At 40.0% G+C, this 21059-nt stretch overlaps 1 protein-coding gene across 1 annotated transcript in view; it reads left to right on the forward strand.

Annotated features, from left to right (window-relative positions):
* Positions 1-8722: 8722 nt before the first annotated feature.
* The window catches only part of LOC131681948 (octopamine receptor 2-like), a 121370-nt gene continuing 109033 nt past the window's right edge, over positions 8723-21059 (forward strand). Inside the window, exon 1 of the mRNA XM_058963061.1 lies at positions 8723-9129. The gene's annotated coding sequence lies outside the window, so the exon portion shown is untranslated. The remainder of the gene's footprint in view (positions 9130-21059) is intronic.

The raw sequence follows: 21059 nt of genomic DNA on the forward strand, positions 1-21059 counted from the left end.
CGTGTATCCAGTTTGTCATACATGAAGGTACTCCTTGGCCTCGTGCTGCTTCCAAAACAAACGTTGTCAAAAGCACCTTCATATTGAAAAACTCCTAAACTTGACTGCTTTTGTGAAACAGCTTTTTCAAGACAACATTGTGTAACAGGGTGGTAGTAGACTTCTTCCGCTCAGTCTGCTTCCTCATCTCGTACAGATCAGAAGCCAAAAAGCGACCTGCTTGCGAACAGCACACAAACAAAAAATACTACCCGCGCCGCGCCGCTCTAACGTGTACGTGTAGCATATAGACACAGGAAAGTTCCGTTGCAGCTAACTGCGAGTGAAATGAGTGAACAACAAAATAAATTTCGCCCATTACGGGAGAACACAATCGCGATTGATTTTTCGCAAACCCGTCTTAGACCTTCAGTGCGCGAGGTGGAACAATTGGTCAAGGTGAAAATGGAACTTGATCTTACAGAGATATCACACGTCCAGCTTCACCACACCAGGAATGTAGTACTAATAACGTTCAACTCCTTAGCCGAGGCAGAAAGGTTCGTAGCAAAGAACAACATGCAACATGACGTCGAATATGAAAACGTCAAAACCAAGATCCCCGTGTATATGGACCTTGATCTAACGGAAATTCGCCTCCATGATCTGGCACCTCGTACTAGCACGGATTATATTAAAAGATTCATGTCGAAGTATGGAGAAGTGGAATCCGTCTCTAACGACACTTGGAGAAACTTTTTCCCTGGCATTCTCAACGGTGTTCGGGTTGTGCGAATGCGGCTGTACCAACCTATACCATCTTACTTGACTTTCGAGGGCAGATCATCTCAAGGTGTTAACTACATACAAAGAACCCTATGCACATACCCTGGGCAGGTGCCCACGTGTCAGTTCTGTAATCAGACTGCACACTACGGTAAACCATGCGCCAAAACAACTAAAGAAAACTCATCTTCAGCCACCACTACCAAACAGCCTTCAACATTTGCTGATACACAACAAACAGCCGGCCAACAAATGAATGCCGGACCAACAATATTCCACGGCATCCCAAAGCCAATACTCACCGTACGCAGGGATGAAATAAACAAGAAAGAAGACGGCTATATCAAAGTCACTCGAAAACACAAAAAGCACCAAAAATCTAACAGCGACAACCATTCTAGTGATGACGATATGGACACAAACACAAGCGAGGGGGAAGGCAGACAGACTGATCAGCAAGCAGCAGAAGGTACACCCGACCATCGCTCACCACCGAGAAAGAAAGTCAACACAAGAAACGGAAAGCAGTGCACCCAGGATAGTCGACAAAAATAATGTTCGATGGTTTATATATATTTTGATATCTATTTTGAATGAAATTTTGAATTTGTAATTTTTGAAATGTACATTATTTTCAAAAGGCGAATGACCCTCGAGGTTAAAGCCTTAATAAATAAACAAACAAACAAACAACTTCTTCCGCTGATATGCATATTGCATTGCATGCAGCGGGTGCTCGCCCAAGCTAACATCCCGAATGTAGTGGTCGATTAAACGTTCCACTGATTTGGGAAGGAAGGGAAAGACTAGTCGGTCTCAAGCTCTTTGCATCCTCCTGCCACGCTAGTGGAATGTATCCTGTTGCAAGACTATAAGAAAGAATCTTTTTCACAATATAAACCAAGAAATTGTTTTAGACACTTTTTTCAGTCCATCGCAAATTTTTCGATAGTTTCTGCTGCTTTTACATGTCTTCTTTGATATGCCTTGCTCAGAGCCGGAAATGTCTTGATCGGTCAGGAATCAGGGGTGGCATTCCGCATCTCGATTCGAGTGACTCGATTCGAAACGTTTTGATGTACGTATCTGTATTCATTGTCTCTGGTGTCGAAAATGGCTGTGAACACATTCCGCATTTGCAAATAGCTTGCCAAATCATAGCTTTTTTACCGAATTTCTCGGTAAAAATTTACTTATCAACATCATCGCCGTCCTGGCCTTCACGCACGGTGTACCTAATATTAATCTCCTGGGGGCGTCTTAGAGCTAAAGCCGTCCATGGCAATACATTCCGATTTTCCACACAGTAGACCGTCATACAGCTTCTGATCCTGTGGTTCAACGGTTGCAGCTTGCTTTTCACTCCATTTTGGCATCTTCTGCTTCTTGAAGGTTTTTAGGTGGGTTCTTATCTTGGCACGTTACTCCTAAAAGTACCCAGTCCAACATCTCGAACCGAACTGCTGGTCAGCTATTTTCGTCCGCGTCCCTTATCACCTATTTTATAAGGTGGTTCATCAACAATGCCATAATGAAGTAGTCTTCATTTTATTATATTCAGAATTGCACATACTCTGTCGCATGTAGAGTAAGGAGTAACGTGTTTCACCGTAATAAAGAAACAAGGAATAATAACATTGTTCACATACCGTCGGATTCTATTAAACATAAGCAACACTGCCGACTGTCGGTAGTACGGAGTTTAAGTTGCTTTTTTGCAAACCGGGCGTTTCCAAATTAATTCAACAAACAATAACTCTATCAAATTCTCGGCAGCCGGCTGCCCAGAGCAATAAACACATGATAACACTTCTGAGAGTTACATAGATCGTATCACAGGTTTATGTAACTCACTCCATCCTACTAACAAAAACTCCTTCCCATGGCAAACGTGGAGATGCAGAGGAATACACGGTCTCCATGACAACGTTTGCTACACTAACATTCCTTTCCTTCCCCGATACTGTCGTAAGGAAGTGGCCGGCGCCATTCGATGATTCTCTGGGCAATTTCGCTTGTTCTGGTCAATCACGGAGTAGCAACCACGAATTGTACGGTTATCATGCTCATGTTCATGCTCAAAATCCAATTTCGACACACAAATTTGTTTTTTAGAATGCAAACAAAGAAACACAGTGAAAATTAGCGTCGTCCGGTTTCGTATAGAAATCGTGCATATAACTAATGGGGACTCACTATAAGCGTGAATTCAACTGTGTTTACTAAATCTGACAGTTATTCCTTAAGTTGTCATCAAATAGTTCCAAAAACATTTATTGAAAACTTTTAACAGGTTGAAATATTTACTGAATTTTAAACAATCTCTCTTTCCGCTCGACTCCTCTCTTTTGTTCACTAGTAAAATCTTTGTAGAGCAAGCTCTCAATCTTATTTGAAAGTTGTGCATGAATTCTCGCATGTTTTTGAAAAGGGCCAATAAGCATACTGTCAAAATTCACTTTGAGGGGAAATTCCGGACAAATCGTTACTCGCAGATTATAAATCGCCGAAGTAGACGAAAGAGAAAACTTTTCGCTTTCATTAAATGTTAACAACCGTTTAAACTGCTTATTGCAAGTTGTCGCGAAATTAATATGGGCTTATTTCTAAGATAAAATTAAAAGCTTAAATAATGTTTTCGAGTCTCGCTTCATGAGGGCAATGCATGTTGATGATGCTGTAATCTGAGAAAAGAATCACCACCACGATCTTATTGTTAAATGTTGTTAAGTTAAGTTTTGTCGATTTTTTTTATTATAAACGCTTTAACTATGAGCAGTCATTCGCGTGATTTTATCGATATACCGGCCGACGAAACCAAACACAAAATAATCCAAATTTCCATCTTTCAAAACGGTCTAATGCAAACCACCTGTGATTGATTCGATACCTTATGATCCTGACAATCAGAAAAAAAGGTTAAGGGATTTATTTAGGTGGATAAAGCAACTGGCTCAGATGTTTTTTTTAATTTTTTCCAATCGCCGTAGTTTTGTTGTTCACGAATTGGATTCTTCCTTACCCTCGGCTCTAATAGCATAGGTTCATGCGTTCAGCTGAGCCAACAGAAAACATGACGTTCATATCCACTAAATAACCGTTACATGGCAACATAACCGGGAACTTTGGTGATATGGGTAACTTCATTCTCTTCCAGTATTTAGCACGTTAACCTACAGACGCTCAAGACCTTCGCGATCATCCACGCACACCAGTTTTTTGTATGTCGACATTTTCTAGCTGTAGAGTTGAAGGAAAATGGTTTCGAAAACTGAATGCTATGAAGAGCAGTAAAAAGAAAATTATTGTTTCTAAATTTTGACCGCATCGTGTGGACCGAATAGTGAATGAGTGATAAACTCCTAAAACAATAATGCTCGCCCATCTGTCCACTGATATAAAACGTGCCGGAGGGAAGGAATACAGATTTACAATGCACTATTTGAACTCTTAAAAAGCGAAGCGCTTTATTTACGAAATCAATTTTATCCTTATCGTGAAATACGAACAATTTGTTGTTGGCTTGGACAACGATGGTTGAATGGTGACCATACCTTCAACCCGTCCTACTCCATCATTAATTATTCTTCATCAACGCACTCTTCAACCTCAAACAACAGTAGCCAATAATTGAGACCAGATTACAACGTACACACTCAATTCAGTTCGATAATTTCTCAACAATCCTGTAGTCAGCAAATTAAGAATGCGCTTCCGGACCGAAGATAAGCCATTTAACATCATCGATATATCGCGTGATCTAACTAAAACGTACTCGGCTGTGACCGATATTGCCATGGTCCGTCAGACCCGTAAACGTAGGTAGTCTGTGAGCGACCTTAAACAGCTAAATTTGATTGCTCGATGCGAGCTTTTTGCGAAAAATTGTCTTGTCTACGTACCCGCCCGAGAAGTCGACATTGATGGTGTAGTCTCGAACAAGGGCGTTAATTGCGAAAATCAGCTAAGGCAAGTGGTTGGCTCATCTAAGAACCCTTTGCCGGAGAAATGTTTGTGAAAATTTTCTGGATTGAAAGCAATTGCGTTCAGCAAAAATCGAGGAGTATAATAAAACAACTTATGTTCCACCAGTATCATTCCGCACACCCAGCCTTTTTGATAGTATATCGCAGTTACAACTGTTGAATACGTATTTATATAGCACCAAAAAGTCGCACTAAATGCACTAAATCGGCATATGCGTACTAAACTGTAGGTGTTATACGTACATAGCCACTGAAATTAGCGATTTCTGTCAGCAATATACATGTTACGCATGGTAGCATCAAGTGTTAAAGTGATTCTAGAGAATATATTTTCGAATACATATATAGATACGACGCAAGCTCACATCTTATACGATATCCCTCACTGGTATACGATCCGGAACATTATATACGATTAACTGCAATTCGTCGGCAAAGAAGATCAAAATATAAAAACAGTAATAAAATTAGACGCATCATAGATCTCCATTCAACAAAAACAAAATTCAAAAATAAACGTGACGGAGTGGGGGAGCGGGCTGAGAATAATAAATACTGATTATAAGGCCAGAGGTCAAACAAACATAATTTTTGCTATCTTAGAAGTTGGATACGAACTTACGACATTTAGATTGTTGAACAGGGACGATTGCACATAACTATTTAAGGGGGTCTTCTCATCAGGTAGCAGTTATTTGCTTCAATCGTTAGAATTAATATCACCGAAAATTTTTGCAAAGTTCCAGAGTATAGCTGATTTACATCTTTCGTGTCTGTAAGTTTCCTTTAATTTGATTTATTTACTTCTAAAATCTTTTAAGACTCTTTTTTTGAAACCCATGTTTTTTCAAAATTCCATGCAGGATATCCAAAGAAGTCCCAAGGGCTGCAGGTTCGAATCCTGCCTCTGAGGTGATTTTTTTCGCATAGTTGCTTTCGTTTAACTCACTACTTAAATCTGTTTTCCCCCATTTAATTCCACCAAAAAAGCAAACAGTTTTCTACTAAATTAATCTATTATTAATTCGACAAACAATGACACTGACTTGATCTCTGTTGGCAGATATATCGTTGATTCATTGAAACATTTAATAAACAATTTGCAGTGTAATGCATTGGCATTGTGTAAAAGGTGCCCAACTTCCGACGAAGATCTTTAACATTTTTAACATTATTCGCCAGGACCGAGAAAATACTGAGCGCTAAACTACCATAAAGGGCGAACACGAAATTATTGCGACACCGAAAATGTCATGCCAATTTTCTTATAATGTTTAAAATCAAACCAAAATTTTAGGGTAGTTTTATACATATATTTACTTCAAAAATCAAAAGAAAAGTTAATCGATGGAGCCTTGAGTGTAAAATTGAACGCATTTTCGCTTGATGCCTTCCATCAAAGTCTTTACAGTGTCATCCGGTACCAGTTTCTCAGATTTTTTTTTCCATTTTCTTAACATGTCCTTCTCGTCTTTGACTGTCTTCCTGCTCTTCCGAAGTTCCCACTTCATCATTGCCCAGTACCGCTCCACCGGGCGCAGCTTCGGACAGTTTGGCGGATTCATGTCCTTTGGAACAAAATGGACAGAATTGGCCTCATACAAAATAGCGGAGCTTCGTCGTGCTGCTGCAAGAACGGCGGTTCTCGAGGCACTCAGATTTGTAGATCTCGCCATTTACTGTGCTCTTTGTCACGAAAGGCTCACTCCTCAGTCCGCAAGAGCAAATGGCCTGCCAAATGAGATATTTGGAGGCGAACTTCGACATTTTCTTCTTCTTAAATTTGTCGTCCACATAGAACTTGCTCTTGCCGGTGAAAAACTCCAACCCCGGAATTTGCTTAAAATCGGCTTTTATATACGTTTCGTCGTCCATCACACAGTAGCCATATTTTGTCAGCATCTTCTCGTAGAGCTTCCGTGCCCGAGTTTTAGCCGTCGATTGTTGCCGCTCATCGCGGTTTGGGTAGTTCTGTACCTTGTATGTATGTAGTCCAGCTCTCTTCTTTGCATTCTGGACGTAGCTCTGCGACATGCCGATCTTTTTGGCCAAATCACGGCTTGAGACGTTGGGATTTGCTTTAATCATCCGCTTCACTTCGCTTCGGTTTTTATCCAGCTCCTTTGCCGTGGTCCAACGTCAACCGCTCTTGGAACCGCTTCAACACTCTGGAGACGGTTGAATGGTGAATGTTCAACATTTTTCCCAACTGCCGGTGCGACAGGTCAGGAAATTCCAGGTGTTTGGAAAGAATTTGTTCTCTCGACTCACGTTGGTTCACCTCCATTTTCGTTGAATCGAAAAACAGGACTTCGAGTTTGACAGCCTGTAAACAATACACATCAATGAGAAAGTGTGCAAAATTTGGTTGATTTTTACCCAATGGTAAAAAAGTTATGCCCTGTTGAATGTGTCGCAATAATTTCGTGTTCGCCCTTTATATCCGAAACAATTGTTTCAAAACAATAAATACCTCCGGCAGAATAGTACAACGTTTTGGCTGGCTTGATTTTTGACTCTGCGATCAAAGGTCAGATGAAACGAATACCCGGCGCGAACACCCGTGGACGGTCTCCCACGCCGTGGTGTGACAGAGAGTGCTTACAATTGTACGCGAAAAAGTCCCATAATGACAATTTGAACGTCGAATCGCTCGAAAGTTGCATGGAGGCTCTCCGATGGTGCATGTATTTCCTGGGGAAAATATGGAAGTTCCTGAGTGCTTTATCTAAAAAATCATGCTAATTACCTTAATTTGGGTTCGTTCGCAATGCTCAATTCCGAATAATGAGAAGGCGGACACTTAGACATTAAAAAGTGATATTTATGACAGATCGATTAGCTGCAACGAGTTTTACAGTATTTCTTGTCAGACACTTGAAAATGACAATTTCGTGGAACAATAAAAGTTTAGGAATCCGAAGGTATCAACAAGCCTTGCTTCAAGGTGATGGATGAGGGTCGTGATTTCAAACGGGTGATACCGCGGTCATATCAAATCATTATACATTCGAAGCACATCTTCGTTATACTGGGATGGTCTAGAGCGGTCTCTGCGCTTGTGGTGGCGGTTATCGCGACATAAAACATGTTGTCTGGTCGATCACCTCGTATTATGGCGCCAGATCTCCGCCAAATGCTTTCCATCGGCCTCGCTCCAGTCCGAGATGTACTGGCTATCCTCGATCCCACCTATGTGACTATCATTTACATATTTTTAAACACAGTGAATATCCAAATTTAGTTTTCTCTTTTCTTTTAGTTGAATTGCCAACAACCCCTCTGGAAATCTGGTCACGAAAAAAATAATCCTAATTGTGTTTAGCCTTGTTTTAATTGTTAATCAAATAGTTCTTATTAAAAACAACAAATCGTGTATCTAGCCCTTAAAAATGTTTCAAACTGCATCCCACTCTAAAGTTTTGAGTGGGTAATTACACTGTCTGTTATTTTCAAGTGGGTATTATTACAAATACTACCCAAGTGCTCCACCGGCCCTGGTTATTCTAGTTTCAAATAAACTAGAATATTATTATTAGAATCCAATATTAGCAGATGTTCAATTAGATCCGTTTTTGACAGCTAAAAAAGAATTCAAGCAATTCAAAATGGGTTCTCCACCGTTATTTTCTATTAAGTATTGTCTTAGGAGTCTTTCTACTCGGGACGTGTTTTTATATCCGCGAGTCAGTGTATGTAGATCAAAATAGACTATTCACTAGTAATAATGGTCGCCATATAATCATTAGCCAAGAGTCAACCTTTTCTTCATCCAGTCTCTATAGGGCTCAACCCGACCGACCGACCGACCGACGCAGTGACCTTTACAGCGTGGATAGATGAATTCAGCCAGACAGAACAAAAGCTTCTGCTGCTGCACACTGCCACACACACACCGCAAACAGGACCAGAATCCGTGCCGAGCACCATTCATTCATCACGTCCTGTTGATGGTGCCACAGGGAAAGCGTAAACCGACGGTGTTCCTTCCTTCAGTCCTCGTTTGACCGTCGTCGGTACAGGTTGCAAAAGTTTGTTGCTCTCGCATCGGATAAGGTAGCTCATAGGGAATCTAACTAGCATTAAAGTTGTTAAAGCCGGGAGTCGTTTTGTAGTGCGAGTGTAATTTGATATAGTTGTGTGAAAACTGAAATTGAATAGTACTCATCTTTCGAATTCGTAGTGGATGTTGGATCATGCTGGGATTTGATGATAATGCTCAATCAAATGGTTTATTACTGGACGAAGTATGTGCGAACCAATAGTTATCAATTGCCGCGGGAAAAGTGAAATTGTTGACAAGAGTGCGTTTGGAAACATAATTGGAACTTGGGCTGAATTTGGATTAATGAATCAACAGTAATTAACTCGTTACTAAGTAAGTGAAAATTGAATTTGACACCATTTCAATTCCATATAGATGAGCTTCACTGTCGGTATTTCGTGGTTTGGTTCTACGATGCATCTCGTGCTTTTGTATGTTCCGTCCAGGAGTGGATCATTGCAACAACCGTGAGTCACTGACTGCGAAATAGAAAGTTGAGTTTCGCAAAGGCATGTTTTAGTGCCTGTACTCTATATGCAAATTCTACTTCGACGAACAAATACTTGGATGGACGCCCACAAGTTCCAGTTCAAAATTTAAAAGAACAGTCTTCCTTCATTAATCAAACCGGGCCGGATAGGTCGTTTCACGTAAAGCTCAGATCATGGACAATAAATTTCGTCGTGGGTGCTCAAGTGGATAACAGTGAATCACTTAGATCGTACCGACCAGATGATATCAATTTGAGATCGTAAGGATTTAAAAGGGCTCCCATTTATCATTACGTGCCTGATTTCGATCTATCCTTTTCGCTTTTCCAAGTAGTTGAAACACTTACGACCGTTTTGTTTGAAAAATAAAATAAAACAAGTGCTTTAACAGTGAAATGGTGACATTTTTAGGGACAACAAATGGATTTTATACTTTTTTCGTTTTTCCTTTTCACGTACGTATAGATGACATTAAAATGATCAATTGGAAACAAACCATTCATTCGCCGCAATAAATGGGAACGTTCGTGAATAAACCAAACGAAATGTGTGTATCACCCAGGTGCAATATGTGCTAATTGGCAACGGTAACAATACTTGTTTATTCAATTGATAAAAAAAACTGCGTCAAAAGGTTTTTAAATAACATTTTTTTTCCAAATGTGTCATCGATCCATCAAGAAAAATTATTGCAGCAAATTATGCACCGAAACGTGCTTCGCATTTTGCTGCAACGAAAGGTAATCCTGCCCACTGAGAAGCCCAAAAAAATGTTTCAAAATCGCTTAACACGGGTACAACGATGGACGTCTGTTGAGCGCTTACTTGGACGTCGTCCAACATTGGTCCAACAAACGTCCTTCATTGGACCAACCTTTCTTAGGGGGTAGCTTCAGGGTGATACGGGGTGATACGTTGTAGTGTATACTACTATAATATTTATAGCCAGAAACTGGGCAAAATGTATTTTTATTGTATTATAGAGGTTCTAACCTTAGGGTCATTCGCCTCTTTTCGGGTTAGAGAAATCTCTTTGGAAAAATCTCTAACCCTCGAACCCAGGTGAGCTGCTTACAAGGCAATCGATTTACCAACTACGCTATGCCCGTCCTCGGGCAAAATGTAAAGATTACATTTCACCCAATTTTGGGCATTTGCATTTCGAGGTGATGTGTCATACAACAGTAACAATTTTGCAATAATACGTTTCAATTTCAGCTAAATTTGCACGATGTGAAAATGTTAATATCTGCATTTTGATTCGTTTATGATTTCTAAGAAAATATCCAAATGAACTCGTTACAGTAGATACAGAAGACTAGATTTGGATTTTCCCTAGTTGTACCGTTTTCTTTACATTTTTCGCTCCCGTAGAGCGCCAAGTACTTTGACAGTTATACACTAATAAGCGCTCTAGGAGAGTAAAGGAAATAGACAAAACGGTACAACTGGCGACAATCCTTATCTAGTGTTCTGTATCTACTCTCATTACAAATTAAAATTAATGTGATTAAATCATCAATCGGATTCGTTAGTTGATGGCTCATTCAGCGAAACCAAGTGATGGTAGATACAATGCTACTTGATGATGGTACTTTTCCCGGGCGACCATTTTCTTCTTAATCCATCTTTGAAGCTTCTTCCTGCGCTGATTGTGAAGCTTTCATAATACTCGCTTTATTGTGCATCACAATGAATGATTTTTTCGAACGAATTTGAAAGCTCATTTTTTACGAGTCTCTTGCCCGTACTATGGCCGTAATCAATTTATCGTTCAACCGTTTGGGTTAGTTTACCGAAAATTTTCTTCCTGTTCCACTAAACAAGTGCCAGTTCGCATATTAAACAGGGAAAATCTACGAAAAAAAACATGTATTTACAAAACCATCGATTACAAGGAAATAATAATTTGCGCATTTATTGACGTCAATAATTAGAGATGTGAGCAGATCCATTTAAACTACTAAACTATCCATTTAAGCAGATCCATTTAAACGGGATAACGGGTCATTTAGGAACCAATTTTACAATAATACTACAGTCAAACAGACGTAACAGCTTGAAGAAAATTCTAAAAAAAATTATCGCCCACGGTATATTAGCGTCATCTGTTGAACACATTGCACAAAATGTGTTTCTGGCAACCATAGCAAATAGATTTCTTTCAACCGAAATCCTGGCAACAATGACCACAGCACTTTTCAAATGCAAGATGATAAATGAAATTGTTGTAGTTGTTAAATTTGAAGAGCGAAATAGAAAAATCGGCTATGTTATGTACTTCAATTCTCCATGGGATAATGATTGTAATTGGCAGATTTAAAGAATGTAGAGTAACGACTGCATTTTTAAAACTCAACACAACCATTTATTGTTACGGGAAATTAAGCAACACAAAAAATTTTCGTGCGAAGTAATCAATTCTAGTCCTTTTTTGTCCGATTCTTGTTTCTGTTTACTCTTTTCCGTCGCTCTTTCACCGTCACCGACCTGTATCGTGCGGGACACTATGCAATGATTTTGAACAATTCATGCCTTGGACACTTTGACAGGAATACATTTTACGTTTCCGGATCATTTTGTTAGTTTTGGTTTGCATTAAAAATGCTAAATGCCTTTAGAGAAAGACGCGCCATCTCTATCGTTTGTTTATCTGTCAGTGTCATTCCAATCGAGCACGAGACCTGTCAGAAGCACTAAATCCTAAAAAAAATCGCTTCGAATCCTTCTCGAACGAGGGCCATTGACAGAGAGATGGCGAGTTGTTATCCAGAAGGATTCAGTGTCGAAAAACAAACAAATGACGTTTTAATCATTTAGGTTCGAGATAAAAAAGTGTCCCTTAGTGCTCGCATCGGAATATGCGAGGTGAAGCTCATTCGGCTCTTTATGTTTATTTCCAGGGTCGCGGAAGTCATGTTCAATTTTACATGTATAAAAGTATTACACTTAAAAGTTACGAATGTTCCCACCTTTCTTTCCCTTCATCTTGATTTTCGGGTGGTGCGAAGGTGACGCATATTATGGCTATGTGTCAAAATCGCGTCACTAGCGCCACGCTCGGTGAAATGGCGCATTTTTCATAATTTAAATCGACCGTGAGCGATGAAAATTCATCTCGTGTGACGTCTATTTGTCTGTGATAATACGTTTCAAGTTCAGTTGAATTTTTACCACAAGAGAATGTCAATACCTGCACTTTGATCGAACATTATTTTTAATAAAATGCCAAAAGTAGATCCTTACGAATAAAAATTATTGAGATTTAAACATCACTCAAATTCGTTAGTTGATGACCCATCCAGCGAAAACAAATTGCCACAATGCTACTTGATAATGGTACTTTTCCCCTTAATCCTTGTTTGAAGTTTCATCCCGCGCTGATTGCAAAACTTTCTCATAACAAGTGCTATTGTGCATCACAATGAATTATTTTTTCGAATAAATTTGGAAGCTTATTTTTTACGAGTTTCCTGTCCCTACTATGACCGTATTCAATTCATTGTTCAGCTGTTTGGATTCGTTTGCCGATAATTATCTACATTCTAATATTTTTATACTATCAATTACAGATGAGACAGTCAATGTCGCCCGTTAAAACACTGCTTAAGGCCAATTACAGCGGGCCGTGTTTCTGAATGTGATATTCATTGTACGCAGGGGATTCGCGATCGTGTGTATCATCGCGAAGGGTTCGAGCCTTTGTATGTCTCGTGTGCTAACGTGTACGTAACTTCGCGTGTATAAATTCTATTGTATAATCATGTGCGGTTCGCATATTCACGTGCGTTCTTGGATAATCACGCGTGGACCGTGAATCTGATACTTAATTTTTGGTGTAGGGGAGAGCAAGGACACTTGATCCTTGGGTATATTTGATTCCCTGGCCATATCTACTAATCTATACGCATAAAGCTATCACCATATAAAAATAAAATAAAGTGTTTTGTCGTTTATGATGTTTAAAAAACAAATCTGATGTATTACATTAGGTTTGGAAAAGTTGTATAATATTTTAGAAAATATGTGTTCAAATCCATCTCGAAGCTTTTTTCACAAATTTTTTGAACGGTTGTATAAGATCGTCAACCTAATTATTTATAAATATTTTCAAATAAGATTACTTTCTAAGGGCTTTTGCCTAGAAAAAACCTTTTTCGAATAAAGTTTCACTACACATACAAAAAAAAATTTTTTTGTTCACCTCATACAACAGGTATTTTTGATCCCTGTATTCTTGATCCCTATCATTAGTTCGCTCAAACACTTTCGAAATGTAAAGAAATAGAAAAACATCGTTTTTATATCGTACCTGGCACTATTAATTGATCTAAAATGTTTTTCCGTGAACAAATGATGGTATCAGTTATTAAAGGTTGAAAAAGTCAGTTAAACAGCAGTGATTTAGCGCAAATGCGTGACTTTCTACTGTGGTTAAAGATTGTCGTGCAGCTAAAAAGGTAATCTTATTAATTAATTTGTTATGATAGGTGGTTAGCTGAACTTTCGTATCTATAGGTCATAGTGTGCTTTGTTTCTTTAGCCCCAGTAGGCGGGGGATCAAGTTACCACGCGTTTTTACAAAAACCTCGTTTTAGCATGATTTTCAAAACTGTTCATATTACTGAGAGGACATAGTATTCGGATTTACACATTATTCATAGCTCTTATAATTCGAATTGACTACAAGATGGCGAATTTTGAAATTGAAATTTTTGTTTCTTTGAAAAGCTATGAGCAAAAAACAAAAGTGGGATCAAATGTACCCACTCTCCCCTACGGTTTAGATGCTAGAAGAAAGTGAGATCTTCCATATCACTAGAGTTCCCAGTCATATAGTCAAGAAAGGTGTTATCTACTGGAAATAAGCTTTATTTTTGGATTAGTCCAACTGAATGTATGGACTTAACTTACTAGCACGGAGGATAATGATTTCCGGACGTTCATGATCGCGCGAACACGGACGTTTGTAGGTTCGCGTTTGAGACTTCGTTAGTACTAAAACATTCACCTTATTACCGGGGTGTTATCAAGTTTGCATGATCGCGGGCATACGTGTGCGTGGTTGATCGCGAAGGGCTTAAGCGTTCGTATATTAACGTGTTTGTTGCATGTGCGTACGTGCATACGACTTCGCGTGTATAAAGTCGATTTTGTAACCGTGTGGCCATTGACATATTCGCGTGCGTTCTTGGCCACTCACATATTCGCGTGCGTTCACGCAGACCGTCATTCTGATATTTAGTTTTCAGTGTACTGTTCACATTCTGACAGGGAGTGAGTTACCTCATATCACTAGAGTTTCAGGTCATTTCGCCATGAAACGTGTTGTCCAGTGGATATGAGACCTTTTTGCCTTTCTCAATAGAAAGGTATTGCAATTGCTCTGAAAACCGACTTTTTAACGGAGGCCCGGAGGGCCGAGTGACATATACCATTCGATTCAGTTCGTCGAGTTCGGCAAATGTCTGTGTGTGTATGTATGTGTGTGTGTGTGTGTGTATGTGTGTGTGTATGTGCGTCTGTGTGTGTGTACGCGAACACAATCTCACTCACTTTTCTCAGAGATGGATTAACCGATTTTTACAAACTTAGTCCCAAATGAAAGGTGCAACGTTCCCATAGGCTGCTATTGAATTTCTAATGGATCCGACTTCCGGTTCCGGAATTACAGGGTGATGAGTACGATCACGCAGAAAACGTCGATTTTAAGAAATTCTGCAATGAATGTATAATGGTGAAAAATTTTCCAAAATGTGACCACAACTGCTTCGATTTGTAGTACTAGGTCATTAACAGCCATTCAAAGTCTCTTTGGTCACATTGGCCACCATCATCGGTTCCGGAAGCCCCGGCGGAAGTATCCAAATTCAGACTAACAGTCACATCGGTTTCTCGGAGGTGACTAGACCGAATCAACCAAACTTAGTCTCAAATGAAAGATGTTGCGTCCCCGTAAATGGCTATTAAATTTTATCCCCAACCGACTTCCGGTTCCGGAGTTACGGGTTGTGGCGTGCGATCACATAGCAAATTGTGATTCAAACCGATACCCCGATGGAAGCAAAAAAGGTAAAAATTTCGCTAAAATGTCTCTCAAATAACTTAACTTTGCAGTTCTAGGTCACCGACGGCCAAACAAACTCTCGTTGACTACATTGACCACCATAGACGGTTCCGGAAGTGCCCGGGAAAAGCGGCCATCTTTCATAACTAGCAAACTCATATCAGTTTCTCGGAAATGGTTGGGCCGATTTTCACAACCTTATTCCCAAATGATAGCTCTATTATCCCCACAGATGTCTGTAAAATTTCGCACGGATCGCTTGTATGGTTCCGGAAATATAGACTGAACGGTCCGGTCACACATGAAATTCCCATATAAGCCGGAACTCAAAATTTTTTTCAAAGGGGGGACCCCATGAAATTTCAGAAATCGAATTCGTATTTTTGATGCCAAACATCTTTAAAATGCATGAAACGTCGAGATTTTATGTTATCACGAAATTTTTTTTTTTTGGAAATCGACTTTTTGGGACTTTGCCGATTTTGCACCTTTTTGCCTTTCTCAATAGAAAGGTATTGCAATTGCTCTGAAAACCGACTTTTTAACGGAGGCCCGGAGGGCCGAGTGACATATACCATTCGATTCAGTTCGTCGAGTTCGGCAAATGTCTGTGTGTGTATGTATGTGTGTGTGTATGTATGTGTGTGTGTATGTGCGTCTGTGTGTGTGTACGCGAACACAATCTCACTCACTTTTCTCAGAGATGGATGAACCGATTTTTACAAACTTAGTCCCAAATGAAAGGTGCAACGTTCCCATAGGCTGCTATTGAATTTCTAATGGATCCGACTTCCGGTTCCGGAATTACAGGGTGATGAGTACGATCACGCAGAAAACGTCGATTTTAAGAAATTCTGCAATGAATGTATAATGGTGAAAATTTTTCCAAAATGTGACCACAACTGCTTCGATTTGTAGTACTAGGTCATTAACAGCCATTCAAAGTCTCTTTGGTCACATTGGCCACCATCATCGGTTCCGGAAGCCCCGGCGGAAGTATCCAAATTCAGAGTAACAGTCACATCGGTTTCTCGGAGATGGCTAGACCGATTCGACTAAACTTGACCTCAAATGAAAGGTATTGCGTCCCCGTAAATGGCTATTAAATTTTATCCCCAACCGACTTCCGGTTCCGGAGTTACGGGTTGTGGCGTGCGATCACATAGCAAATAGTGATTCAAACCGATACCCCGATGGAAGCAAAAAAGGTAAAAATTTCGCTAAAATGTCTCTCAAATAACTTAACTTTGCAGTTCTAGGTCACCGACGGCCAAACAAACTTTCGTTGACTACATTGACCACCATAGACGGTTCCGGAAGTGCCCGGGAAAAGCGGCCATCTTTCATAACTAGCAAACTCATATCAGTTTCTCGGAAATGGTTGGGCCGATTTTCACAAACTTAGTCCCAAATGATAGCTATATTATCCCCACAGATGTCTGTAAAATTTCGCACGGATCGCTTGTATGGTTCCGGAAATATAGACTGAACGGTCCGGTCACACATGAAATTCCCATATAAGCCGGAACTCAATTTTTTTTTCAAAGGGTGGACCCCATGAAATTTCTGAAATCGAATTCGTATTTTTGATGCCAAACATCTTTAAAATGCATAAAACGTCGAGATTTTATGTTATCTCGAAAAATTTTTTTTATAAAAATCGACTTTTTGGGACTTTGCCGATTTCGCACCTTTTTTTCAGTTCAATATTACCGTGGCTGTTTTTTCTTTTTCAAAATTTTAGAACTCGAATGATGATTTATTTTCCTGTATATAGTTGTCATGTGATGTACAATAATGAAATGTAATATATGCATTTAAAAGCTTTTAATGAATATAAACAACGCACACATTCTCGTGATTCATGATTGAGAAAGGCACAATTGCACCGCTAGGTGGATTAAAATAGGTTTTTCATTGATCCAATTGAAGACATCGACCCTTACTTCTGGTATCTGAAAAATGACCGATTCATGATCGCGCGAGCGCCAGAGATTGTAGGATCACGCTTGAGACCGCGTTTGAATGTTTATAAGGGCTGAGACGTTCATATTATCACCGGGATGTTAACATGTCTACGAGAACGCGGGTGTAGGTTGCATGGATAATCGCGAACGGCTCAAGCATCTGTATGCTAAAGCATTTTTCGCGTGTTTAAATTTTTATCATAAATTTTTGTTTTTTTGAAAAATGACACAACATTTTTTTCAGTGCATATTTTTTTCGGACAGAAGTATTCATTCCCTGTAACTTGTTCTCAGATAGTATTGCTGTATAAAATACAGTAATCGAACAAAAAAATTTTGAAATTCATACACGTAGAAACGTTTACGCCCTTTTGAAAAATTACTCTTGTATCAAAATATTCCAATTGCCAGAGAATATCATGGAGATTCATACAGTGAACACACCTGCAAAGTTTCGTTCGAATCGACGATGGTCATATTTTGCGGTCGGCCGGTTTCTCATAGAATCCCTCAGATCGTTATGAATTAAAATTAATGCGATTTCAACATCAATCGAATTCGTTAGTTGATGGCCCATCCAGCGAAATCATGTAATGGTTGACACAATGCTACTTGATAATGGCACTTTTCCAGGGCGACCACTTTCCCCTTAATCCATCTTTGAAGTCCCTTTCATCCCACCCTGATTGCGAAGCCTTCACATGACACGCTTTGTTGTGCGTCACCAGGAATTATTTTTTTCGAACGAATTTGGAAGCTTATTTTTACGAGTTTCCTGTTCCTACTACGGCCGTAATCGATTGATCCTTCAGCTGTTTGAATTCGTTTTCCGTACTTTGTTGGGCTTGACGTCTATGTGATAATCGTGTCGGCTGCCATATACTGAAGAGATAAAGTCGAAACGGTCCACTCAACATAATCATATAAACTTGTTACATAAGTCAGATCATCATAATTGGAGACTCATGGAGTAAACGCTTAATATTGCATGAAGATGAAACACGCTTTAAAAGTCAGAAAATTTCTTCACAAGTGTGTACTTAAAACCAAAAAAGTGGGTTGTACCCCTTCAATTGTTCCTTTTAGTTCAAAATAAATTTATCATGTAATTCAGTCTTTAGATTCCAGTGAAAATAGTCCAAAATGGGCAACTGTCTAAATAGGACAGGACTTGCTAATTATATTTCAGTTTCTTCATATGTGATGCTAAGATTGATTAAATAACCTTAAATTAATTGGATTCAAATATCTCATGCTTTGATCGTCTGCAGTATTTTTTTGCAATTTCTGCGTAAAATAGATTAGAACAGCCGATTTCATATTGTTAAGATTTGGTACCAGCAGATAATTGAACTGCCAAGAAAACATACTGGGCCCTATAAACTTAACAAAGTGCGTTTTGTTGTTTTGACTTCTGAATTCGGAGGAAAACCTGATTACATGGCAAATTTGTAAGTAAACATACCACTTTTGCACTTAATCTTCCTTCACTCACACTAGTGCACTGAGTGTACGTCGCTATGAAAATTTAGCGTAATCATCTCAGGGCATCAGCGGCTGCTCACTCAGTGAACCATTTGAGCGAAGTACGGGCAGTTAAGGAGAGACAGGTTGCATCAAAATAGGAGCCACGTCACATCATCTGACTTGAGTCACCTCATTTATGAAGAGGTATGCCGTAAGTTACTTTAGATTAAATGAATGGGCGAGTCACCGAAAATATAAAGTGACCGCTAGAATCATCTGTCACTCAAACGGATATTCTCAAAATGCATCGTGTCGTCCCAAGATGGAGAGAAAGGTGGGAACATTTGACACTTTTGAGTGTATTAGTATTATACCTGCAAAATTAGGCATGGCGGCCGGGGCCCTTTAAGTAAACATAAACATTCGACCGAGCATCCTGATTCTTTGGCGCACGATGAAAAGTGAAAAAGGCCAAGCTTCACCTCGGATCTACCGACTAGAACACTTATGGACACTTTTAACCTCCACAAAAACGATTAAATTAACTATGACCCAACCGAAACAAAACTTATGGCAACAGAAAGGCCCACTACGTCATTTGTTTGGACTTTTCTTCTACATATCCTCTTGCTTCATCATAGAAAAATAACCTTACTCACACACCACAATCGTCTGAACTCTCGATCGAAGTAGATCGTTTTCTTGTGCTGTGCATAGAGTGGATCAATATAAATATATACATTGTGAAGGCCAGTCATTGTTTGCGGCAGGCTTTGTTCGCCGGTGCCTAGGTTGGTGAAGTGAATAGTTCAATAACCGGACAAGCCGCTATATAAGCTAAGTATCTTTTTTTTTTTTCTCATTTCCCTTTCCCCCGATCTGTCGCTACTTCTTAGATCCCTTTCCCCTGAATATAAGTTTCATCTCTCGTTTACACCACGTGCTATCCTCGTGCCTAAATGGCCGAGGGCGAAGTACCATTGGATGGGAATGATATTCCCATGGATATACCGGATAAACCCGAAATTACTCCCTCCCCTGATTCCCCCAGTCCTCCTCGTATTAAAACATACCCACCCAGTTCAACTGGGCCCTGGGTGGTCTATTTCCGGCCCATTACGAAATCGCTTAATATTTTAGAGATCTCACGGGAGCTGACTGCTAACTACCCGGCCGTAGCTCAGATAACACGTGTTAGAGCTAATAAGATACGCATATTAGTGAATGACCTCGACCAGGCAAACCAGATTGCTCGCAGCGAGCGCTTTACAAAGCAATTTAAGGTGTATATACCTTGTTTGGCAGTGGAGATCGACGGGGTCGTTGCCGAACCGGGTTTGAAGTGCGAAGACGTGTTGAAGTATGGAGTTGGTTGCTTTAAGGACCCCTCACTTGAACATGTGAAGATTCTGGAATGCAAGCAATTGTATTCAGCAAAAACTGAGAATAATAAGACAACTTATTCATTGTCAGACTCGATTCGGGTGACTTTCTCCGGGTCTTCCCTCCCCAACTATGTCCTCCTGGATAAGGTTCGTCTACCGGTTCGCCTGTTTGTACCGCGGGTAATGAACTGCAGCAATTGCAAGCAGCTGGGCCACACAGCCACCTATTGTGGCAATAAGAAAAGGTGCGGCAAATGCGAGGGAGAACATGAGGATGACGCTTGCAGTGGAGAAACTGAGAAGTGTATTTACTGCGGGGGCCTTCCGCATGATCTTAAATCATGCCCCGTGTACAAACAGCGCGGGGATAAAATTAAGCGCTCCCTTAAGGAACGCTCGAAGCGCTCTTATGCAGAAATTCTTAAGAATGCTTCGCCATCTGTCCCTTCCGAAAATTCCTTTGCTCTTTTGGCTGGCGTTGAGCAAGAATCTGACGACCCACAAGAGGGAACATCTTTGGTTAACCCAGGGGAGTCCAGGAAGAGGAAAAATCAAGCTTCCCCTAGATTGCCTCGTAAGGGTGCCAAGGTGTCGTCCACTCAGAGTGCGCCAACTACAATCAATAAATCCAACGGAAGTGATGCACTAAAGCCGAAGCAATTTGCTCCAGGACTTGGAAATTTTAATTCTAACAAGGAGTATCCACCACTTCCAGGGACACCAAAAACCCCAAGTGTTCCCTTTTTTCAAACAGATACTCAGTCCAGTAGCGGACTAATGAAATTTTCTGACATAGTGGACTTAATTTTCACAGCTTTCAATGTTACTGATCCTCTTAAAAGCATTCTGATACATTTTCTCCCTATGGTGCAAACATTTTTGAAAC

The sequence above is a fragment of the Topomyia yanbarensis genome, chromosome 1, assembly GCF_030247195.1.
Source record: "Topomyia yanbarensis strain Yona2022 chromosome 1, ASM3024719v1, whole genome shotgun sequence".
NCBI classification, from domain to species: domain Eukaryota; kingdom Metazoa; phylum Arthropoda; class Insecta; order Diptera; family Culicidae; genus Topomyia; species Topomyia yanbarensis.